Raw genomic sequence first — 27178 nt, 5'->3', positions numbered from 1 at the left:
CATATGTTCCTGGAGATAAAAACACATGCTAATTATTGTCCTACAGGCAAAGTTGTCTTGGTGGAATCAACAACAGCTTTTATTTATTTGAGAAAATCCAACAGAAGAATATCTCATCAACTATCTTACAACATTCTGTGTTTGATTACCATCTGAAATATACTGTATTCAACATTAGAGTCTTATAAATTAAAAAAAAAAACCCTACAGTTTCCATTATCAATGCAATTCTCAGTCAATCATGACATGATTTTGTTTTCCTTATAAATGATTAGGAGCCACACAGTTCCATATATTTTCCAATCATCCTTTTAGAGAATATTTAAACTCAACACATCAGAAGCCTCGATTAACCCAATGATTACTATTATATTCTTCAACTGGTGCTCCAGTCTTGGGTTTTCAATACCTTCCTCAAATATTCAAAAGAAATTTTTCTTCACACTTCATGTAATCCTCTTATTCTGTATGTAACATTAAGACTCAAGGCCCTTCTTCAAGTTATCTTAAACTGATTTACCAAAAAAAAAAAAAAATCATTTGTTTCCAACTTGCCTCTTTCAGTGACAAAATATAATTCAAACTGTATCACTCTATCAATTTCAGTTTTTCTAAGTACCCTTCAGAGAAAATTAAAAGGTATAGGGGTGACGAAGCTAGAAGGGGAAACACATTCTCCTTGGCGTTCATTCCTACGACATTCAACTATGCCTGGAGCATCTACTTCAATCTGAGGAATCTGGCATTCCTGACAAATAGGGGGAAATTTTTCTGAAGGGCTCATGCAAAGAGAGATCTTTCCACCCCAGATACTGATTAACATCAAACATCTTGGCTCAAATCTCTTTCTGATAAATACCAAGATCTTGCCATGTGATTAAGAAGCTTATTGATACAGTATTTTTTTTAAAATACCCACTGAGATATCCTAAGTGAAACTTTTTGGAGATATTGTTTATGGCACATGTGGCAAGAAAGTCATTTTCAACTTGTCAGGAAAGTTCATGTCAGGCAAGACATGAGCTAAAAGCCTCTTTATTCAATACCCCCCCCATACACGCACACGAGGGACAGACATAGAGAAAGGAAGAGGGGAGAGAAGGAGAGGGATGGGGAGAGAGGTTCCAAGTTACCTAGGGGTCTGTTGGGCAACATCAGGTCTTGTAACGTTCCTCTTTCTTATGATTTTATCCCCCCAAATGAGGGAAGAACAACTGAATTTTTTGCCCTACCTACTAAACCCACAGCCTCAGAGAAACATGTCTGATTTCAGGGAAGAGAGGTGACGATGGCGAGCAAAGTAGGAATGATGTTTGCAATCACATTATTCCAAGTGATTTGTGGATGTATTTGAGAAAAAATGGATTGAAGCTCCTCAAAACTACTAAGACAAGCTGAAGAAGGAAACATCAATTGTCTGAATAAATCTAAACATTTTTGGAGCAAATTTAGGGACTATCACTTCTGAATGTGATTGAATAACTGGGAACAAATTTGTCCCCTTGCTGTAAACAATAGGAAACTGGATAAAATATATGAAACAGGTGTTTCAGACACTGAAAACAGAGCACAGGAGTGTGCGTTCTGGAAACAGGGAAGGAAATGAGGTAAGTCCTATGATCAACATGGCTTTCTGGCTGGAGGCAGCCACTTCCTAGACTGCAGGAAAAGGAGGTTTGAACCCTAGCGGAGCATTGAATATAGGAAACAGAGATCAGAGTTCAAGGAAGCTGAGAGAGCTGAAATGGGAGGGGCAGAGAGAAAGAGCTCCAGAAATACATATAGAAGTTACCTTGAGTCCTTTGTTGAACATGGAGCCACAAGTGCATAAGGTGTAACTCTAAGAGGCCACGCATAAAGCAACTACTGGGATCTGCGAACCAGGAGTCAAGTTGTGACCAGCTAGAATGGGGGGACCTTGCTGAATACCCTGACTATTTATTAGAGCCTCTTGAAGGGGCATGCTTTAAGAGTATAATTAAATTAGCCCTAAAGGAAAACATTCTCTAGACTCACCCTAAGAAAGCTTAAAAACAAGCCTCACAAGGGTCATATTGAACTGCAAGTCACTTAACTCCCTGCCAAAACAAAATTCAACTTTCTAAAGGAAGACTACTAAATACAGATTTTCAACAATATAGCATTTGCAATATCCAGCATCCCAATAAAAATTATTTAAAATACAAAGAAGCAGGGATCTATGACCCATAACCAAGAGAAAAGTCAGTCGGTACAAACAGATGCATAATGACAGAGATAATGGGATTAGCAGTCTAGGACTGTAAAACAACTATGACAAATATTCACAATGACTTTTTTAAAATATGAACATAATGAGGGTATAAATGGAATACACACACATACACACACACACACTCAAATAAAAAAAACAGCTCATTGAGAAAAATCAATAAAATTGACAAAATTTTATCAAGACTGAAAAGAAAAAAATAGACAAGGTATAAATTACCATAACAGGAAGGAAAAAAGAGAATATCACTGCAGACTGAAGACATCAAAAGGATAATAAGGCAATACTATGAAAAACTCTACACACATAAACTTGACAATTTAGATTAAATAGACCAATTCCTCAGAAAGCACAAACTACTACAACTCATCCAATATGAAATAGATAATTTGAATAGTCACATAACTTTTCAGGAAATTAAATTTGTAATTTAAACCCCACCACCACCAACACCAAAAAACATCCCCAGGCCCAGTGGGTTTTGCTGAAGAATTCTACCAGATGCCTAAAGAAGAATTAACACCAACGTTCCACAATCACTTTCAGTAAATAGAATAAAAGGGAATACTTTCTAATTCATTTTATGTAGTTAATATGATCCTGATGTCAAACCAGATAAAGACTGTACAAGAAAACTACAGAGTGATATTCCTCATAAATTCATGAAGATTAAATGCATAAATCCTTAACAAAATATTAGCAAAAGAATTCAGCAATATATACAAAGAATTCTACATGATGACCAAGTGGGGTTTATTCCAGGGATGTAATGTTGGTTCAATGTTACAAAATCTCTAACTGGAATCTACCATACCAACAGACTGAAAAAGAAAAATCACATGATTATATTGATCAATGGAATAAAAGCATTTGACAAAATTCAATACCCATTCATGATAAAAAAAAAAAAACTCAGAAAAAGAGAAATAGAGGAACTCTCTCAACTTGATTAAAAGCATCTATACAAATCCTACAGCTAACATAAAATGTCATAAATAGTTAATGATTAAAAACTAAATAATTTCCTTCTAAGATTTGGAATAAGGAAATGATGTCCACTCTTATTCAACATAATGCTAGACATGTTAGCAAGTGCAATAAGGCAAGAAAAAAAAAAAAGGCAGACAGAACAAAAAGGAAGAAATAAAACTAACCCTAGATGCAAATGGCATGATTGTCTACATAGAAAATCCCAAGGCATCTACAAAAGCTTTTAGAATGGGCTTCCCTGGTGGCGCAGTGGTTGAGAATCTGCCTGCCAATGCAGGGGACACGGGTTCGGACCCTGGTCTGGGAAGATCCCACATGCCGTAAAGCAGCTGGGCCCGTGAGCCACAATTGCTGAACCTGCGCGTCTGGAGCCTGTGCTCCGCAACAAGAGAGGCCGCGATAGTAAGACGCCCATGCATCGCGATGAAGAGTGGCGCCCACTTGCCACGGCTAGAGAAAGCCCTCGCACAGAAATGAAGACCCAACACAGCCATAAATAAATTAATTAATTAATTTAAAAAAAAAAAAGCTTTTAGAATTAATAAAGAGTTCACCAAGGCTGCACAATACATAATAAATATATAAAATTAATTGCATTTCCATATACTAGCAATGAACATACAGACACCAAAATTAAAAGGACAGTACCATTTAGAATGTCAAAAAATAAATGTTTAAGTGTAAATCTAAAAAAATATTATGTACAGGACTTATATAATAAAAACTACAAATACTGATGAAAGATTTCAAAGAAGATCTAAATAAATGGAATGACTTACCATCTTCATAGAAAATAATAATATAATAATAAAATAATAAAGATGTCAATTTTCCCCAAATTGATGCACAAATTTAATGCAGTTCCTATCAAAATCCCAGCAAGATTTGTTTTAGATATAGATAAGACTATTCTAAAATTTATAGGAAGTGTATATATGTCCATGATACTCTCTCACTTCGTCCCAGCTTACCCTTCCCCCTCTCCATGTCCATTCTCTATGTCTGTGTCTTTATTCCTGTCCTGCCCCTAGGTTCTCCAGAACCTCTTTTTTTTTTTTTTTTTAGATTCCGTATATATGTGTTAGCATATGGTATTTTTCTCTCTCTGACTTACTTCACTCTGTATGACAGTCTCTAGGTCTATCCACCTCACTACAAATAACTCAATTTCGTTTCTTTTTATGGCTAAGTAATATTCCATTGTATATATGTGCCACATCTTCTTTATCCATTCATCTGTTGATGGACACTTAGGTTGCTTCCATGTCCTCGCTATTGTAAATAGAGCTGCAATGAACATTGTGGTACATGACTCTTTTTGAATTATGGTTTTCTCAGGGTATATGCCCAGTAGTGGGATTGCTGGGTCGTGTGTTATTTCTATTTTTAATTTTTTAAGGAACCTCCATACTGTTCTCCATAGTGGCTGTGAGAGAGTGGCATGGACAAATATACACTACCAAATATAAAATAGATAGCTAGTGGGAAGCAGCCGCATAGCACAGGAAGATTAGCTCGTGCTTTGTGTCCACCTAGAGGGGTGGGTTAAGGAGGGTGGGAGAGAGACACAAGAGGGAGGAGATATGGGGATATATGTATATGTAGAGTTGATTTACTCTGTTATACAGCAGAAACTAACACACCATTGTAAAGCAATTATACTCCAATAAAGATATTTTAAAAAATTAAAAAAATAAAATTCATAGGAAAAGGCAAAGGAACTAGGATTGCTAAAAACAATTTTGAAAAAGAAGAATAAATTTGAAAGAATGAGTCTATCCAATTTCAAACTTACTATATAGCTACAGTAATCAAGACTGTGTGGTATGGGCCGAGGAACAGAGACATAAATCAATGGAATATACTGGTGCACCCAGAAATTGACTCACACAAATATGCCCAACTGATTTTTACACTTGATCTTAGCCAAGAGGCTGAGAAACGATGCCCAACTGATTTTTGACTGAAGTGCAAAAACAATTCAGTGGAGGAATGACAGCCCCTTCAACAAACGGTGGCAGAGTAATTGGACATCCAGAAACAATAACCTTGACCTAAGTCTCATATCTTATACAAAAACTAGATCATGGACTTAAAAGTAAAACTATGAAACTTAAAAAAAAAAAAAAAAGTTGGAGAAAATCTTTAGGATCTAGGGCTAAACAAAGAATTCTTATACTTAACACCAAAATCATGATCTATAAAAGAAAAATTGATAAATTTGACTTCATCAGAATTAAAAACCTTTGATCTGTGAAGGACCCCACTAAAATAATAAAAAGACAAGGTACACGTTGAGAGGAAAATATTTGCAAACCATATATCCAACAGAGGAGTAGTATCTAGAATATATAAAGAACTCTCAAAACTCAGTAAAAAAACATTCTGTTAGAAAATGGCAAAAGACATGAAGACACATTTAACTAAAGAGAATATACAAATGGCAAATTCCACTCCTACATATTTACTCAAGAGAAATGAAAACTATGCCCACACAAAGACTTGTACACAAATATCCATAGCAGCTCTAATCATAATAGCCTAACTGGCAGCAATCCAAATACCCGTAAACAGATGAATGAATAAATAAACTGTAGTGTAGCTAAACAATGGAACAATACTCAGCAATAGAAAGTAACAACACAACAACAACATATTATAAGACACAACCACGTGGGGGAATCTCAAAAACATTATGCTGAGTAAAAAAACCCTACACAAAAGAGTCCATACTGGATGATTCTATTGATAGAAAATTCTAGACTAGGCAAAATTAACCTATAGTGACAAGATGAAGATCATGGTGGTGTTGGTTACACAGAAGCATACCATTGTCAAAACTCATCCAACTGGAACACATTTTATATGCAAATTTTACCTCAAGAAGATTGATGAAAAATAAAATCCAAAGCATCCAACAAATACATATACTACTAACATATTTTTGTCACAGGGCCAATGAAATTCAGTAATATTCATATATCAGAGCAGTTAAAGATTCATTTTAAGAGCATGATATAGCTGACCCTTCACAATGCCATCTGACTTTTTCTGTAGAAAACAAAATCATAAACTTTAAACACTTGTTTAAAGTGACCTTGTTGTTTACAAAGCTCACATTGCAGGAAGGAAGGAGGGGTGCTAATAAACCAGAGGCTGGGGATTACCAGTTCTTTAATTCCTGAAAATTGCAGGTTTGCTTTCATTCAAGAGTTCAAATTAAGACCCTTCCTAGAATTTTTGTGAGTGTGGTCAGGAGGGGAAGAGGTTCTTCCCAAGTCAGGTATAGAAGGGAGATCTCATGATACTCAGCAGGGGTGGGGGGAGAGCAGACTTAGTTATCCCAAGAGAGGAAACTTCAGGAAGGCAAATGAACTGATGTACAAAACAGAAACAGACCCACAGACACAAAAAACAAACTTATGGTTACCAAAGGGGAAAGGGAGGGAGAAGGATAAATTAGGAGTTTGGGATTAACATATACACACTACTATATATAAAATAGAGGACCAACAAGGACCTACTGTGTAGCACAGGGAACTATATGCAATATTTTGTAATAACCTAGAAGGGAAAAGAATCTGAAAAAGAATATATATATATATATGAATCATTTTGCTGTATACCTGAAACTAACACAACACTGTAAATCAACTATACTTCAATAAAAATTTTGAAAATTAAAAAATAAATAAAAATAAAAGGGGGACAGATAACACACACTAGAGAGAGTTCAGAGTTTGTCCATAAAATACAAAGAATCTATAAAAGGTGCAAACTGTTTGGCAAGTGAAGTAAGACATTAGGAACCTCTTTGTTGAGACTTTACCTTTCTTGGTAACTAAAGGCATGTAGCACTGTCTTATTATGCAGAGGCCAATTACCTCATTTCTTGGTGGGTCTGAGGCCATCAACCCACACAATTCTGGTCAAAAACATTTTTGGAAACCAAATTTTTTTTTTTTAACAAAGAAAAGGCAAGAAAGAAATGTTACACAATGTTAAATCCAGTTGCCTTTAAATGCCAAAATTATGGATCTATTTCCACTAACTTTCTATATTTCCAAATATTGTTTTATAAGTATTACTTTTGCAACGGAAAAAGATAGTAAACATGTCATTATGGTCAGCATTTATTGGTAATGAAAAAAAAAATTTCAGGGACAACAAATTGTTCTGTTGTAGTCTTCTAGCTTCTATAAATTTCTGTTACCTTTGCAAGAAAATTGCTGCATATTCTAGTCTTTTCTATTAATACACAAAGTATGCCTTCCTATACCACAAACAATTTTATCCCTCTTGGTTCCTTTTTCCACTGCATGTGTCCAATACGTCAATGTCCCCTCCTACACACCACAAGCCACAGACCACGCACGGCCACCTGGGGAAAGCGGAAGAAGTCTCCTCTGATTTTGTCTACCTAGGGAAGGAATTCATACTACTTCATCCCAGGCGACTTTGGTCCTAAGATGCTCAGGGTGTTAGCACAGGAGGTGCCTTCACTCAGGAGGAAATACCAAGTATCACAAATAAATTTAGAAAATACAAGTAAAGAATTGCATGCAATTAAAAGAAATACCTCCCCCTCCAAGATTAGGGTTACTTTTGCAACTGGTGACAATTTAAGATGGTGTTTGATTATCACACCAAGGCTCTGAACACTGAAAGCATAATTTGCAGCCCTTTGCTGGCAAGAAAGGTTTTTCCATGATCCCTTTACACCTTCGTAAAGATTAATGAGCTTAAATGAATGCCAGTACACTGCCATGCCAGAACTCAAACAGGTGTGTTCAGGAGTGGAAGTTAGGTTTGGGGTTTGAGAATATTTTTGTCCCTCCCTTCTCAATAGATTATAATGGAAAAATTACTGTCCAAACTATAGCTGGATTATGGCTTTAGGCCATCATGTGTGGTGGTCTTGAGCCATCTTCATGCTTGTTACAACCATCTCATTTCTTTAAAATAACTCTCAAGAAAACATCTTTTACACTTTTTTGGCAAGCCCTCTGCTTATTTCTTAGCTCAGTAAACATAAAGTAGTTGTTTGGGAACCTGGAATCAGACATGCCCTCTGATCTGGGTAATTTTTCTCACGTTAGTGCTGCTGGTACTGTGTTACTGAGAGCCAGAATTCATTTACTAGTACATTCTGCCCTCAGCTGCACTCAAAGAGGACCATAGGAGGGGTTTGCGTGTGGGTGTCCTTCTAAAAGGCATTCCATGTTATCTCTGACTCTGTGCCAAATAACAAGGAAATTTATAATGGATCCTAAAATCAAATGGGTTATTCAGCAAGGAGAAGGAAACTGATACTTACTGAATACCTACTGTGTACCAAACACATGACGTGCATTAAACCCTTGCCACTCATGGTCGGCCTTCACCTGGGAGCTTATTGGAAATTCAGAATCTCAGACACCGTCCAGACTTGCATTGTAACAAGACCCTCAGCATTGCTTCATCAAAATTGTGGACATACATGATATTAACTTTATTTTATATTAGGAGATTAAGGATCAGAAAGGTTAAGAAATTTACATAAAAGTCACACCATAGTAATGAGTAAAGCTGGCTTTGGGGCCCATTTTAAAACATCATATTTCCACTCCACTGGGCCAAATCCTAAACCAGCCTGAAGCTGCAAGACTTGGGTTTCAATCCAGACTCCACTATTAATATCTTTCCAGGCTCAGATACACCAGTTAACCTATCTGGGTGTCACTTTTTTTTGTTCTGCTTATTTCATGGAATTGCTACAAAACAAATGAAATTAATATATGTGAAAACACTTTGTAAAGTATTTAGTGCTGGCCAAAATTAACCTGCTGATGGAATCTTCTATGTGACTCTTTCTCACTCGGTTTCTGCCAAGGCAGAAAAACCAAGAACAAAGCATTAGATGCCAAGAACTTCCACACCACACAGTGAGAGATCAGACTGCCTATGTTTTGAAACTGGACAGGTCAGCCTTTGTCCATCACCCACCTCAAGGGTATAAAAAGTTTGAAAGAGCTGAAGACTCTCAAAAGTGTTTTTATAGAGTAAGATGACTTGACCTGCATCTCAATCCTATAGAAAGGGGCCCTAAGGAGACCACACAGGGAGCTTGCTATTTGTTCCCTGAAAGAATATAACTTAATCTGGTAGGAGAAATCTACTTCCCTTCACCCTAAAGGCTTTCCAAACTAAAGCAATATTATATTTTGGTATTGCCATGCTGACTATAAAACCGGATGGTAAAGTTTAGTTGTGCGTCTTGGGGCTGAAAGTGACTAGTGGACTTTTTATTATTTAAAAGTGTCTGAAAAGTTTTCTGGAACCTGGTCAAGATTTCAACCAAAAAAACAAGGAAAAACTAATCCACAGGTCTGGTTTAAATGGATAGTAAGAAAAAATAAGAATAATATAGTTTGCTGCTTGCATCCTCTGGAGAACTGCTTTTCCAACGCTCTAGTTCCTATTATTATTATTATTAAAAATCAGCACGAGGTTGATAGAAATTGGGTTTTCAAAGCCAAAATTTGGCTTTACAGATAAAGTCACAGGAAATAGATGGAGCAGGCAGGTAGTCTTTCCCCTGAATTACCTGTTCTTATCCTAAATCCAAAACCCTAAAGGACATCTTAGTCCAGACTCTTAACAGCTGCTAATCATGCAGAGCTAAGTGAAGCTTCCCACCATGAAGGGAGCTTTCTTCCATTTTTCTGTAGGAAACCACAGAGTTAGAAAGATTCTACCCCCCAGTCAAGTACCAGCCTAGCAGATGGGATAAGATGGGAAGACAGCAGCCAGCTCGCCCCTCGCGGGCATGCCTATTGAGGATCAAGGTCCCAGCCAGACTAGTTAAGGTAGCGAAGCTGGGAGGAGAAGCTTAGGAAGACCCAGAATGTTGGGCAGGATCTGGGGACGTGAACAGAGGAGCAGGGTCATATGTGGTTGGTTGGCGATAAAATCACACATGGATAACTGAGGAACCAAGAAATCAATATATGTATTGGAAAAGAGAAATTGAAAATATCCAGTTGACCAGCTTGTTCAGTTACCACATGTGTCAGGATGACTTCAAATTCATATCTCCCTCCCAAACCTTTATAGGAAGCTCAACACCCACGGACATCATCTTTGTCTATCTTCTGATTCCATCTTCCCCGATCCCCTCCCCTCTCCTGACCATCCAAACGTCAAAGAGTGGACTTGTAAAATTTGTCATACCATCACCCTCTAAAAAGTCCTTCGCTGCCTTCCACAGCCTTTAAACAAAGACTAGTTTCCTTAGTTGCCATCCAAGGTCTCTCACGATCTGACTCCCACTTACTTTCAAACTCATTTCTCACCAATTCCCATCCCACACCCCACGCCCCACAATCCAGCCAGATGGAACTGCTCACTGTTTCCAAACACGCCCCACCTTAGAACCTTCGCGTTTCCCATGCTGCAGAGGTTTCCAAACTTGGTGATGATAAGAATTACCCGGAATGCTTGTTAAAATGCAAATTTCCAAGTCCTAGTACAGACCTACCAGTTCAGAATTTCCAGGGAAAGAGTATGGGAACGTGTGATTTTTATAAAGCTTCCAAGTGAAAATGGTCATCCAGCAACTCTAGTGTAAGCTCTACAAGGGCAAGGACACTATCTGCCCTTTTCCTAGTGTTACATCCAGCATCCTGAGTAAATGCTCTTCCCTTTGTCTACAATGCTCGCCCTCTACCCCTCTTTTCACCTGGCTAAATCCTATTTTGCTCACACAATACAGGTACCATGGGATTAACCTAATATGCAGTTGATATACATTGAATGAACAGACAAATAAATAAGAAAACAAGTGAGTGAATCAAATGAATGGAGCAGGAAATTTGGGGGGTGGGGTAGGCTGAGAGTTTACAAGTGGCAGGCAACACATAGATGTCACCCACACTGCGGACAGCATCTTGGAGACCTGAGCATAGGGATCCGGGGTCAGAAGTCACACATCCAGGCCCTGGAGCATGAGCTGCCAGATAAGTATCTGGTCACTAAAAGGACTAAGGTCACAATGCAGAAATCTTGACATTTAAGAATAATGGAGATGAGCAGGGAAATTTGTTCACTAGAGAGTTGACTAGAAAATAGAGACTCAGCCATACTGGGACTTAGAAACAAGATAGAGACCCAATAACTGGAGAACTTATTGCTAAAATTTGAGTGGGACCAGCCACAAGACATTCTAATAATGAATTACTGAGGGGTCCTGAGAAGACAGGATGGGGCTGGTCTGGCACACAGTTGCATATACAGGAGTCTTACAACCCAGCTCTGAAGATTAGGAGGAGACACAGAGTCTAAGAGCCTGCAACTACGTCTATCTGCTACCCACCTCCCTTCCAAGTGCAAACAAGATCATTAAAGTTAATGAGTTCTTCCTGCCTCCTCAACTAAGAAAGTGCTTTCCTAGACTTATAAGTTATTCAAGGAAATAGCAGAGTTGATTTATTTATACTTGGGAGTATGTGAGGACATAGAGATTTTAAAAATGTCCAGGAAAATCTGAAAGCTGGACAAATAGAGAAAAAAGAAAGAAATCAAGAAAACCTCAGACTGTGCTCTTTTGACATCAGACCCACCTGGTGAAGCTGGGAATGTTTATTAGTTTTCCACAGCTACATTTATTTATGTCATAAAAATTCATCCATAAAGGCTTCAGTGGTGGCAAGAAGAAAGCCAGGTGCACTTGAGGTTTTGTGAAGCTCTCAAACTCTCCCTTGTCCTTCCCAGATGTAAGTGGAGAAGTTCGAAGACTCAGAAAGAGAGAAAACTATGAAACTCACAAGACGTAACCACTTTTCCATTCACGCTTAAACCATGTGTACTTGAGCAGAAACGTAACCCATGTGATCCTGATTCATTTACGCGATAATCATCAAAATATTGTTTTCCAGGAGCAATTTAGTATCCACAAAGATTTTTTGAATCTTTTCAGAAACATTGTTAATCCATTTTCCTCATAAAAAAGGAACCTGCATTTACCAACTGTCAAGTGGCTCAATCATGAAGAAAAAGTTCAGATTCCCTTCAAATTTTCAAGACCATGACTTCTAGTAGATTTTCATTATGTCAGACTAGGTTTTCTGGCCCCACAAAGAAAGGATAGTGCTTGCCCAGGCGGGTGGGTTGATTTTCTGCAGGTGTTACTGGAAGCTGATCTCAGCCAGCAGGTAGGGTTCCAGCCCATCATACACTGGCCCTGAGTTAATAATACAGCAAGCTATAAAGAAAAATTAAAGTATTGTGCTTAGGTAAAAAGAATCCATATTTAGATGTATAAATGCATAGCAAAGGGTACCATTTTAAAGAAGTCACAGTTTAAAAGGGACCTCAGCAAACTAAAGTGGTTTCCAGTGGAGAAAAATCTAGATGGGAAAGAATTCAAATAGCTTGATAGTAGAGAAATTGGGACCATTTAGCCTGAGGATGAGAAAACTTTGAGGGGATAAGACCACTCTTCAAATAAAGTAGATGACAGATAAACAACCACAAATACATTTTATAGTCAGAATCATAGCAATGGACTAGCCGATCCCCCAAACCCTTCTAGATCTGAGATTCTGCATTTTTCCCCCACCAAGGCCTATCCAGCCCTTTTCCTTCAGAATACCTCAGCTGGTTTAGAAATTTATAAATACTAACAACTGGTTTGGAAAGCTCCAGTATAAAGTTTTCAACTTCAAAAATGGCACTGACTTTCACATCAACTTTTTGACTTTTTTGTTTTCTCAGGCTCTTCTAAAAAGAGATGCCTGACCGTAGAGAAGTCACCTTCTCCAAGTTTAAAAGATGTAAGGAAATCTATGCCCGAACTTGACGTATCTCATCAATTTGTAATCAGCCACCTTTCATATACATTGGCACATTCCCCAAGTCATTTTTAAAAGATGTAAGAACCAATCCCTCCACTCTTTGGGGGATTTTTAATTATTGAACTGAGTAGCAAGAAATGGCAAATGTGTTCAGTGATGGAAGAAAATAACAGCCATGATTTCTTATGACATTTAAGAGAATGGGAAAATAAGATGAACTCTTTCTAGGTAACTATTCTAAAGGTTGACTATTTGGCCATTTTTTTATTTCCACACAATCATTAACCATTTTGACCCTAAGAGTTCCAGAGTACAAGGCTGAGCATTTGGATGACAAACTAAGAGAGTGCCTGGTGATGAGAATTTACTGTATGCTCCATCCAAAGTATTTCATTTGGGAAAACTAAGACAAGAAAGTCAACTAACTTTACAAGAGAAAGAGAAAAAAAAAAGTCAATTTTTTCTCTTCAGTTCACCACTGTGAATATTCAAAAGACTCCACTTCCAAGAAAACTATTAATTTTTACAGTGTCAGCATGTTTTTTTTGCAACTGTATTTTTATGATACCATGCTCGGTGTTGGGAACATTTTATACCCAAGAGGAAAGTCTAAGCTTTTGCAAAGTGGAGGAATAGTATCATAGTTAAGCCATTTGATCGATTTTTTAAAAACACTGTAGTTAATCCCACAGAAGAGCATCTTTTAAAGTCTTTTAAACAGTCTTTGGTAAGACATCTCCTAAGTGTTGTATCCTGTTCTGTCTCTCCTTTGTCTTAGCTCCCACCATACTCTGCATGGTCCAAGAGCGTGTGTCATCTATGCAGTCAGATGGTTGTGTGTCACATGCACAGCCCACATATCAACAGAGAATCCTCCTGCCCGAGCATAAATTAATCTGTTGCCTCCCACATCCTGTCTGGGCAAGAGAAGAGCAGTCGGCATGATTAAAGGGATGAGACAGAGTTCCTTCAAGGAAAGGTTAAAGGAACCAGAGGTGTTTTACCTACAGAAGAGAGAGAATGATTTGAGCATATTCCTTCAGTCCATAGAGATTTCTTTTCTAAAAGCAATAAATGATTAAACAAATAAATAAATATGCTCCATGCCCACAGAGGACCAACAAAAGGAATATACTTAAGTTATAGCCAGAGGGTTTGCCATTGGACCAAAGAAGGTCTTTTCAAGGTTTGAGTGATAAAGCATTGAAATGACCTCCTCTGGGAGGTTATAGAGCCTGTCTTCCTGCAGAGCTTCCATAAGACAAGAGCTGTTCCTTTGTCTTGGATGGTTGAAACAAAGAACATCTGTGGCTAAAATGCAGAATTGGGGCCTCGTGGCCCCATAATGCCAGACAGAGATGAATTCATCCTGCTACAAAGGCCTGTGGGAAAGTATTCCCTGAACTTGCCTTGGTAATCAGTTCTAATACTTAGCAATCTTCCCTCTCAGGGAGTTCCTCTTTATAGACTTAAAGCCCATACATTAAGTTCAGGACTTTTTCCAGGCACGTGAAGACACACAACACACCCTTGAGTGGTTCTTGATTTCCTTGCTGATGGGGTGCCCACTTGTACCCTGGTATAGTGGTATTCGATCTAGTTTATTCTTTCATGTACCCGTCATGGGGTAAGCTCTTCAAAGAGCATATGCATGACTGTTCTGACAGGGGATAGAAGAGGCATGTGTGCTGTTGGGTGATCTCAAATGGTACCAACATCAAATTCAGCTAAACTCAATAAGGACATTTTCAGGGACTTTCCTTTGCCCAACTCTAAGCTAAATGTTGGGCAGGTACACAATAAAAGTATGTCTTTTTTTGCTTCAAGTCATAGATTTTTAGGTAAAAATGAGATATATTCATAGTAAAGAAATAGAGTGAATAAACCATAATGGAAAAGACTATTTTAAAAAAATAATGTGTATCTATGTATAACTGAATCACTTTGCTGTACAACAGAAATTAACACAACATTGTAAATCAACTATACTTCAAGAAAAAAATAAAAATTAAATAAAAAGTAGAGTGAGACAGCTTTTGTTAGACAACAATGTGACGCAGTGAATAAGAAATCAGAGGTGGCAAGGACATCTGTGGACTAGGGTAGCTGGGGAAGTCTTCATGCAGCTGATGGGACAAAGTTTGGAAATCTCGATACATCTCGTAGCTAATTTTCCATCTAAGTGACTTCCCAGATTGACCCATACTCTTTTGTCTCTGTTAAGCACACTGACCCATACTCACAGGCAGCAGATCACTTTTAGTTTGTAGGTGGCTTGTCTTGTTTTTAAATATGAAAATTTTATACCAGCTGAATTTGTTTTGACATTTTTTTTAGTGTTTTCGTTTTAGTGTTTAGTTTTTTAGTGTCTAGTTTTAGTGTTTTTACATAGCAATCCAACTGGAAATCTTGGCTAATCTAAAGAAGACAACATGAGCTCTAATCCCTGGACTCATACTCAGAAAAATAAATTATCCTTGGCCATGAATCTTTTTAAGTCATTCATTATGTGTTCACTTATACGTTTTCATGATAAAATAAAATGTCAATGTTAAAATATACATACCATCTCTTTTAATGATTCTCTGCTTTAAATGACTTAATTAACCTGTCAACTACTTACCCCCTAGCATTGCATAATAGGGCTTTGCTTGCCAAAAGTGACCTAAGAAACACTGGACCAGGGGAGCAAAGAAGTGGATTCTAGCTTTTACTCTCTATTGGAACTTGGTCAAGACCATTCCTTCTCTGGCCCCAGTTCTCAATTCCATAAAAAGAATTGGGGCACAGTAGGTCTCGCTATGGCTCCTTCCAGCCTTGGAATTTACAAATCAGTGATACCAGCTTTCGTGAGCTCTCTGTGCACGGCAAGGCCATAATAAATACTTGTTAACCAACGATCGTTTGCACTTCTTACTGTCCCAACATAGCACGTCTTTAAATATTCCAAGGCTGCAGCACCCCTGGAGCTGATCTTATTTCTCCATGTGACTGCTTTTCTCAGCAGGAAATGTGATATCTTCATTTTGATCTCCACTGGGTTTGAAACAGAATGGAGAGCAAGGTGTATGAAAAAAAATACACTTCCTACAAATGCAAAAAAAATGAGAGTTATTAGAAGGCATTAATTTGGGCAAAAACAAATCCTTGATGATTTTGGCATGTGCCTTGAGAAGAGATATGATAATTACGGTAAATTCTTTTTATAGAGAAACAGAATGCATTTTTCCCAACCAAAAAGCACCCTGCAGCCCAGGGGAGGGAATGGTCAGCCCTTTCTCCTACTGACAGGGACCAGAACCCTGAAACTAATGTTTTGCTGTCCTTTCACTGAAATGACTGCCTTCTGGGAGGTCTGGATTACTCTTAGGCCCGAAGGGCATTCCTGTAACTCATCGGAGCCAATTTTGGGACACAAAATGCTTGCCAGAAGCCTGTACAGTGGCATGGCTATCAGCCCGGGAAGCCGGTGACTGAGTAACTCACACATGGGCAAATTATAGGATAGATATTTTCCACTAAAGAGCAAAGAGATATTCACAGATGAAGTTTCTCTGGGTCTTTTGCAGACAGGAAGTGATGAACATTCATGGACTCTTCAGTTACCTTTTCCCTTTACATCTGAGTCTCTCCTTCCATCAAGGACGAGTAGAGCCGAAGTGGTGGGACTAAGAATGAAAGGAAAAGATTGCCTAAGAAAATGCAATACTAAGGGTCTCCAGGGGAAATATGGCTACCTTAGGAATTATGGTTCATCTTTATGTCCCAGGATTTTCTACATAGTCACATCATATATTCTGCAATATTGGTTTAATTGAGTCAAATAGAATCAGATAAAAATAGCATTTTAGCGCTAGAGTTTATCACCTCATCTGATTGTTTCATGATCTGACCACTTTGCCATAAAAATAAAATGAGAAGAATGAGCGTATCCTAGCCGGAGCTGTTAGCAGGGGCAGAATCTCTCATGGCTGTTATAATCCACAAAGGAATATTGACCGTGGACTGCGGAGCCTGGGAAAATAAGTCAGGGACTGGACAGATGCTGTATGGTGAGGGGTGACACGCAGACGTGTCAGTTCTTACCTGGGGTGAGGCAGCCATGGACAGGAAGGATATACAGTACCATCCTCTTGGAAAACCTTGAGAGAGCCACAGCCAGCAATGCAGCTTTGTATTCGAAAATACTGTTTAATGTTGCGTCGATCCCAGAACATTCACTTCAAAGGAACTGAGAAAGCCCATGCAGTTCAAATTCCAAATTGAAATATTAATAAAGACTTTTACAACTCTTATGGCGGTGCCTGAGCTGCAAAACAAATGATCTGTTGCTGCTGCACTCTCTGTCTTTTTTTAATATAATAGTTTCTTCATTGGAAATGAAAAAGTGGTTAATGGTGCAGAATGATCATATGTTATCAGGCCCCGGAGAGTCATGAGGGAAGATGGGGAATGAAAGAGAGAGAGAAAAAAGAGAAACCTCCCTCTTTCCAGGGCTTTCAAAACTGTTCCTCCCTAGGGAAAGCTGCTTCTGACTTTAAAAGAGACTTCTGTGGCAGCGGGCAGACCAAGGTAAGTACACCTGCTCAGGAAACTCACCAAGAGTGGCTTTATGAGTTCCTGATCTCCTGAAAGCATCTGGAGGCCCAGCTCCTTTGCAAAAGTTGAGGAGGGCAATAGGCAGGGTTAATCCCATCCCTTGGGGTAAAATAAAAATAAGAGGTGATCACTCAGCTACAGACAGGAAAGTACTCTACTGCTCGTGTGGGTGGAATCCAAGCATTATAGGCTGGAAACAGACATGGAAATACAATAGTCTATTCCTTTTTCTACTCCAAGACATTTGAAAAAAAAATATTGTGTTCCTCAGGTTTTATCCCACTGAGGAAAAGAGCTCTCTACATTAGGAACAGTGTTGTTCAAAAAACACCCTTGAGATCCATGCCCCATAAGTAATGCCACCTTATAATGAGGTTTTGTTGGCCCTTTAGATCCTAAGTCCTCTTGAATGGTGTCCAAGAACAGCCTGCCTCACATTGGATTCCACTCGACATGAAGACATTAGAGTGGGGTTTTGGCATTTGTTTAAAAGTCAAAGAAAAAAGCAGCCAGCCACTTCTAGTAACATTTTATAATTTCCATGATATATAATCAGAAAGCAACTTATTTTGACCACTTTATGATACGCCGTCACTAAAACCAATATATTCAACTAGAATAGCTGAAGTTATAATTGAAACTAGCTCAGAGTCTAGAGTAAAACAGTTGCTTCTCACATCAAATATTAGGCAGTCTTTAACTTAATTCAGGGATCATCAATCTATGACCCCTGGGTCCGGTCTACTGCTTATATTTATAAATAAAATTTTATTGGAAAACAGGCATGCCCATTCACTGACTGCATTCACAATACAATGGCAAAATCGAGTGGTTTTGCTGACCCTCGGATAAGCCATAACTTGGTCTTCTAAACAAGATTACCTTGATTCTGGAACTGAGAAAGATATCCCTTAACAGACAAAACAATCTCTGAATGGTCATAGGTAAAATATATTTCCAGAGTTGCGTGCATTATTCTGCAAATAGAATCAATTCTCAGGTTATATACTTCCATCCTGGTAGAAGCCTGCCATTTTGCTGTACTGGAGCCAGGGCAGTCATGAAGACACTCAATCTTCACATATTGTAAATAAAATTTGGCTCTACAATGGCTTTTGGTTGAAGAATATTTAAAACACTGTGGCTTGCTTTCATGGGTGTGTGTTTTTCTTCAGAACTAAGTTTAAAAATCTCATTAAATGATTTTCATTTACTTAGAAGTCATCTGAAGATTGTGGAAAGGCCATAATGGTTTTCAATGTTTTTTTGTTTTTTTTTTTTTAAATTTCGAGCAGCCAGTTTTCACTCCCCTTTTAACTTTCAAAAGGAAAAGTAAAAAGAATTATACTCTAGCCCTGTCAGCGTAATTCCCTGATGACTAGTTGACTCTCCTTTTCGACTCCAAAGCATTTTGCCTCTCTATACTATCTCTTCAGCTAAAAGAGACTGCTGAAAAACAAATAAAATGAATTCTGTTCCAGTTCACTAGTTTCTTTTCAGTTGTTTTTATTTTGCCTCACCAAGTCACTTGGCCTCAGTTACCCCAGTCATGGGAACTTTGTCCATACTGGATACCCTTCACTCTAATCCCCAAAGCCTCATATCCTGTTTTTCACTCTTTCTCTTGATTTTAGCAGATGTTGTCTATTAATGTGTCTGAGAACCTAGGATGCTTCAATTATTGACTGAAGAAACAGGCTATTTTCACTCTGTGTGTTTCCCCACAGTGACTGCCCATTTGTCACTTGCAAGAGTGTAACCATCAGGGTAAATAAATCACAAATTGAAATATGGGGAATGATCAGGCTATGAAGATTTGGATTCTGGGCATCAGAAAGCAGAAATGCTACCGTTGTCCCATTTTACTAATCACAACTTATAAACTCTCACTTGTCTAAATAAATCCAGGCAATGCTTCCTTGTTTTTAAAAATCTGCCATCCACCTGACCCTCCTTGTTTGAGTGTCAAAACATAGTGTAAATCAAGGGCTAAGCTCTGAATGTGTACTAAGTGTATGAAAAAAATGACAGTCTGGTTTGGTTGAATGTAAGTTCACCAGGGAAAATTGGTGTAAGCCGAATCTAGAAAAGGTAGGGTAAGTCTTGATCACCTTGGTAAGAAATTTTGTGCTTATTCTCAAGGCCACAGAAAGCCAGTGAAAATATTTAACTAGTCCGGACTACTGGGTTCTGGAAATCCATTCTTTCTCATTAGCTGATTGATTTTAGCCATTTGACTAGTTTGTCCTCAAGTTTTACTAGCAGTCAAAGTAAAACCTACTTTATATAACTCAAAATATGGTTCAGAGGAGCAAATGAGATACACTTGCAAAATGTGTATAATGATAAAGTTTTACGATTATCATCATATTCATCATAATGGCCCAAGTTATCCCAACAATTTCAGTTCATTGAAACCAGTTTAGCAGAGTATGCTCAAAACACCTGAGCTTGGATCCTGGCTCCACCATGTACTATGTGGTGACTTGCCTTACTGAAGCTTCAACTTTGTCTTCCCAAACTACAGTGATAATAATAGTACCTACTTCACAAGCTACTAAACAATAAATAAGGTAACTCATAAAACACTTAAGACAAGGTTTGACAGACGGTAAGAGGTAAGAGCTAGCTTTATCATAATCTTCATTCATCGCTCACAATGGGAATGTTAGTTGGGTATGAGGGACAGAGCAACAACTTTACCCCACATAACCAGGGTGTGTGTGCAGAGTCACACCAATGAAGGAATTTTACCAGTTGATAGATGACTTTCTTAGCTTGATGTACAGTGCACATAGTAGTGGCTCAACAAACATCAGTTCCTTCATTCAGTAAGCTTTCAACAAATGTGTGTTGAGGACCTAATTCACGCCACACAATGTGGAATATAACATTGAACAAGACAGTGTAGAGTTTGGATTTTACAAACCAAACAACAAACTGTGATAAGTGGAGGGTTCTGAAGGGATGCATTGCAGAGCCACTTAATCCAGTCCAGAAGGGTTAGAGAGGGCTTCCTAGAGGAAATAATGTCTAAGCCAAGACTTCAGGCAGGAAAAGGAATTGACCACATAAAGCAGTGTGGGGCAAGAAGGCTATTTCATCAGAGGCAACAAGATGTGGAAGGTCTCAGAGATCAGAAAGATCATGGAAATCCATAGATTGAAAGAAAATTAATATGGCTGGAGAGCAGAATACGATGGGGAAATGTGATGGAGGTAAGAAAAAAAGCTCATGGCAGAGGGTATTGAATGTAGACTGACGCAGTCGGACATCATCCCAAAGCAACAGAAAACAAAGGGTTTCAAGCAAGGTGTGTGATATGATCACCTTTACATTTGAAAAAGTTATTAAAATAAATGAAATCACTCTTGCTAGAGAATGAAGTTGTCTACCTGAAAGATGATAAGATGATGATGATTTCTGTTTTGTTTTGTTTTGTTTTGTTTCGCCAAGGGCATGTGAGATCTTTGTTCCCCAACCAGGGATCGAACCTATGTCCCCTGCATTGGGAGCTCGGAGTCTGAACTACTGGATTTCCAGGGAACTCCCATGATTCCTGTTTTTAAACCTTAATGTTCAGCCATTAAAGGCACTGGCAGAAGGTGAGTGGCAGATAAGTCTGAGATATCCAGGGAAATGGAGAATTGTGAAGGATTGAGAATTCAGCCGCAGATTTCTAGGAGTGGAGGGAGTCCTTGTTCTTATCTCTGAGTTTCAGTTGTGTCCAGTGATCAACAGCCATATTGTTCCAACTTATAACTACTGCATATGACAGGGACTATATATATATATATATATATATATATATATATATATATATATTAAATTATGTGCTTGTCATCTTTCCCACCTCCTCCACCCTCACCTGCCTTTCAGGAAAGATAGATTCTTGCTTTTGTGTTCAGCTTTTATAACCTCCTTTGCTGCAAAGAATGCAGGGAAAAAAACTCAAGCAGAAAATTTAAAAGACATCTGAGAAACCAAGTTGATTTACCTAATAAGTAGTTGATCCAGACAGAGGAAGAAAGAAGCAAGAAACATAATAAGATTAGTAAAAGTTTGGGAAAGCTTGACATGGTTGTGGAGATATATTTGGGGCTGCAGGATAGTGTAGGAGATATTCAGAATGAAAAAATGAGGAAAAACATTTTAACAAGTGTTCCTGTGTTATAAATGATGTAATCACATAAAAGTGCAGTAAGATTTAAATTGTTTTTCAGTTATTTTAAACACAGAACAAGCATTTCTTATATTGCAACACCAAGCTGAAGTGGGGCTGCAAGACTTCTAAACTATGCAAAAGTTACCTGTATAATTAGGAGGCTTCCCCCAAGACATAGTGATCCATTTCCAGAAAAGTCTGTTTAAAATTCTTACCAAGGAGGAAAGGAAAAAGGGGGAAAATGGTCTTCCTTTTCACATCCAAATGTATAGGACATAAAGAATTTTGGCAGACACTGTTTTTTCCCTTCCAATTATGCTCACTTAATAGTACTTAATAGGAAAGGTCTTAGGAAAGATGAATGAAAAAGAAGCTCTAAAGAAAAAATGCAGACCTGGCATACCCTAAGCAGCTGCATAAGAGAGGGAAGAGACACTGTGGTATAATCATTATTTGTTCAGAACAGGGCAGAGTAGGGATTTGTGCTCTGTTGCTGCTTAAAATATTTCACATAAATGAATCAACCAAAGAGTGGAAGCTAAATCAAACAATTTAGCAGACTAGAGTAGGATATCTAAGACCACAGAAATGAGAGGAAAATACTGCTTAAATTGACAAAAATTTAAGCGTGATTTATAAGGAATCCAAATGTACTTTTACTTTTTATTATCAGATAACAATGATTTCAAGGAAATGATTGCTCAACCTGTTTGAGAACAAGGAATTTTGGGAGCCTGAGACAGCAAGGAGCCCAAGAGGTACATGGCCAGGGCATTTGAGAGTGTGGGGCAAGAAGGGGACTTTTCTTTGCAAAATTACGTCTTTGAATCAAAAGTTTAAACTTACTTTTTTTACATAGGAGGATTAGGGCTTGGGGTGATTTGCTATTTTCTTTTGAAAAACAATAATGAGCTTGTCTCTGAACAAACATTCTATCTAGTCTATTGTACAGGCAGTAGAAAATTGGGTGTAATTGAGAATGCTGCATATAGCATTCATGCAGCCAGCCAAATGGCTAAAAGCCTGTGTTTTCATTCTAGACCCAGAAAAAGGGAAATTTATGGGAAAGGGGAAATTGTATGTGGAAAAGAAATATATCTGGATACTGGATCTTTATTCAGTATTCACATTTATGGAAAAAACTGAGATATTCTATTTTTAAACCTCAAAGTCCAGCTGTAAGGGAAAATCAGTTTTGAATATGCATCATTGGAATATAGTTTCTTCAATTTGTTCCATATGTTAAGCACCAATTACAGCTCTACCTTTAATTGGCAGCTGTTTGGCAGCTCCCATCAGAATGCCACAGCAAGACATTTACACTATGTTACAATTATCGAAACAATAGAGTGTGTGGTACTAACTACTTAATCAGCAGGGTATGCCAATACATGAACACACAAGGAACTCCTTTCTCCCCATAGTCCCCAGAGAAGGATGGAAAGAACAAGATCTAATCCCTGCATGATCGCAACCCTGGAGACCAAGTGAGCTGTCAGAATGAAGAATGCTGGAACAATTACCAATTATTCAATCCAGCCATCACCAAAAGAAGATGCAGATGATTATTAATCTGTATGTGCTAAAGATGAGCAATACATTCTCTCCAATACCCTACTGCCCCCAAGAGAGAATCAGAATCAACAACAGTGTCATATAGGGATGTAATTTCATTCCACCTTTATTTCTAGATGATTATCTCAACTTCATAAGACAAAGGGGGCAAAAAAATTATTATTTTTATATATAAGTAAGCTGAATAAGGTAAGCTGCCCTTCCACAAATTTCCTGGGCTATTAAAGAACACCCAGATGCAGAAGTCCAAATTCCCAGTCCAATATTTATCCCATTAGACTACAGAGTTTCCTGTGGTCATGTCAAGGGCCAGAGCAGTTTCTCATTCTTGATATTATTGATATTTGGACAAGACAATTCTTTGTTGGGAAAGGGAAGCTGTCTTGTGCATTGTAGGATGTTTAGCAGAATCTTTGGCTTCTACCCACTAGATGCCAGTAGCACCTTTCAGTTGTGACAAACAAAAATGCTTCCAGACATTGCCAAATGTCAAATATTCCCTGCAGCGCAGAATCACCCAGCTGAGAATCACTGGACTAGAACAATATTAACTTACCTTTTAAATTATTAACAAAGTATATAAGTTCATCTTACGAATTTAGCCATACTCTTTTAAGAAGATCATAAAATTTGTTATTAACACTATCATAAACCCCTATTATAAAAGTCTAATCTGTACCACACTTTAGTGGTGAGTTAAATAATTTCTTAGCTACTCATTAAGCAATACAGAGGATCCTTCCCATACACACAGGCATTAATTTCAAGTTCAATAGCAACCAAACACTGATAGTCTACCTGTCTGTTAGAAGTTGTGAAAATATACATTATCTCATTATTAATCACTTGGCATTACATAGACATTCTCAAAACACTGATATCCAGCCTGTCATACCATGTTATATGTAGATGAAATGGGACTTGGGAACACTTTGAGAAAATATTAAATTCTGGGAACCTCTAGATAAATAAAGATATCAACCAGGAAAGTTGGATTGCTCTAAAGTCAACATATTTATAATTACCCACTAAAGCCAAATGTAAATTCCAAGTCAGTGAGCCTAAACCTCTTCTATAGTTCATGAATCCTTTAGTAATTATCTTCCTGGACCCATCAAGTTCTTGGAAAGATATCATAGATAAATTATGGAGCATACAATTCTCCACTTAGAAAATTTTGTCTGAATTTGATAGTCTTTGCAAAATTGAGGCAGGCTTATTCATCAAAGATCACTGAAATGGAAAGATCACTGTTTGATCCATCACTTGGATCATAATTACGTGACGATATTAGTTGAAGCCGACCATGGTGCTCACCTTTCATTTGGGCCTTTTTTTAAAGGACATCTTCCTTATGGACATAAGAATTTTAGAAATTGGGGCCAAGAATCTTCCAGGAATAACACTGCCACAGGACATCTAATGGAAAACCGTTATTGTTTCTTCAAGCAATATGGTTGTGTGAGGACTGGATGCATACAAATGAAATATTTTAAGAATTACTCAAAATCATGACACCTTGATTTCAAATGAAATCATTTATTTAGAACTTGAATTTCTGTTCTTCCTGGAACACTACTTCCAAAGAGAGACATTTTCTGGGGTTGAAAATCAGAGTAGATGAACACTTTTTGGAGGAGTGCCAGGTTGAGCTGTCTTTATTCATATAATGCTTTTAAATATAAGATCTTCCTCCGAGTGATCACTCTGTGTAAATTCATCTCCATTCTTAGAAAAAGAGTTATAGATGACAACACAGGATCATAGTGAAAAGAACTATCTCCCAGCAGACATCGCCCTTGGTGATTATCAGCATGAAAGTTTTCAGCTATCTTTATGAAATATACCAGAGCTGTGACCACAGTAAACTGAAAAAATGGTCAGAAATGTATAAATAACATCACCATCCCTACCGCAACCTGCTAAGGATTGGAGTTAAACACTAGGATTAAACAATGTCCAATGATAATTCCCAAGAGCCTCTTCTGCTTGTGCACGGTAGAAATTACAATGGATGATTCCAAACCTAAAATAAACAACTGTTCCACTATTGGTGAACTTAGAAATTATTGGCTTATATAGAAGATTACAATTTAGGTCTATTAAAATGAAAAGCTTGAGCCTGAGGGAAAAGAAAGGATAAAATGTATTTGTAACATAGGAAATGTAGTGTTTCTGTGACATAGTAAAATAGTCGCAACTTATCCTCAGACAAATGTCACTTTACTAATAAACATGTTGCAACCAGGTTGGCAACGATAGCATGAGAAATCTTCTAATCTTGCCTGGTTTTGTATATTAAATGATTCTCCTTCATAGGGAAGAACAGTGGGTACAAAACCATGGGAATTTGGTTGGTGTTGGACATTTGCCCTAAGCACATTTTGCAAAGAAAAGCCATTTGTGTATGGAAAAACAATAATCTAGTCAAGAGCAAACTCCTATGTGTTTTGCAATCAAAGGGATAGTTGCAGAGTTCTAATTTGCTTGCCAATGTTACAAGGAGTCTTTAAAAATGTTAAAACAGATGATAAAGTCCACATGTTGGCTGACCTTTTCTTCCTTGCCCTTCTTATAAGAGCAATGGAAGTTAAAGGTAGGCAGGAGGGTGGGTTGCAGTAGGTGGGTCATGGGTATTGGACTTACATTTGGTTGTTTTTGTACTTCCATTAAATGAGAACTGATGGAATCCCTAGGATAATACTAGAAACATCTTTTTGGCACTTCAGAACAAGAGTCATTTGACCAAGAACTATCCCATGACACAAGCATGGAAATAATAAGATCCAGGCACATGAATGTGAAATATAGTAAGACCTTGAATATAAAGATGACTTAGAACTGGTTACAATGGAAATATGGACATTATCCTGAGAAATATTTTGGGACCCTACTTCTTCAGAGAAAAGAGGAGAAATCATTTGTCTTCACAGCAAAGGAATTGAAGGAATCATTTATTGGCTGATACAACATGAGATATCTGTTCTCCAAACATTGGCTTCATAAGGCATAGATTATCCGTGAAGAGATGCTGTACCAGTTATCTATTGCCGCATAACAAACTTCCCTGAAACTCAATGGATTATAAGAAATGTATTTCTCAGGATTCTGTGGGTCGATGGGGTTGAGGTGGACAGTTCCTTTCTACCTGGTATATCTAAGGTCACTCATGTGGCTTCATTCCTCTGAGCCATCGGCTGGGGCTGGAAAGTCCAGATGGCCTGTTGTGTTGCACAGTCTCTTTCCACGTGGTCTCTCATTCAGCAGTTTAGGCCAAGATTCATGACAGCATGATGATTAGCTGCCAAGAAGAAAACCTCCAAGATAAGAAACCCCACTGTGCAAGCCCTTTCCATGTCTATGATTGCATTAAGTTTACTAATATCCCATAGGACAAAGTGATTCACATGACTAAGCCCAGCTTCACTGTGAGAAGAGGTTACCAAAGGGCATAAATACTGGAGGCAAAGTTCACTGGGACCATATATATAACAGTCTATAAGAGACTCATAGGAAATTTACATCCTATTACATTGCATTGTATTTGTTTTATATTACATTAATATTACATTATATTTGTGGGATTAAATTGGCGGAGAAATTCAAAATCAAACCTCAACTGCATTAAGCAACAATAACTGTTTGAAAAAAATGCCTTCCAACTACTGGGTAATTTGGTTTACAAAATACCAATTTAAATTCATTCCCCACCCCCCCAACCTCCACCCAATGTAATCTCCTCTTTTCACAATACTGAAAGACAAG

Source organism: Eschrichtius robustus, chromosome 3 (genome assembly GCF_028021215.1).
Source record: "Eschrichtius robustus isolate mEscRob2 chromosome 3, mEscRob2.pri, whole genome shotgun sequence".
NCBI classification, from domain to species: domain Eukaryota; kingdom Metazoa; phylum Chordata; class Mammalia; order Artiodactyla; family Eschrichtiidae; genus Eschrichtius; species Eschrichtius robustus.
The sequence above is the reverse complement of the archived record's forward strand: the minus strand, read 5'-3'. Positions refer to the sequence as shown.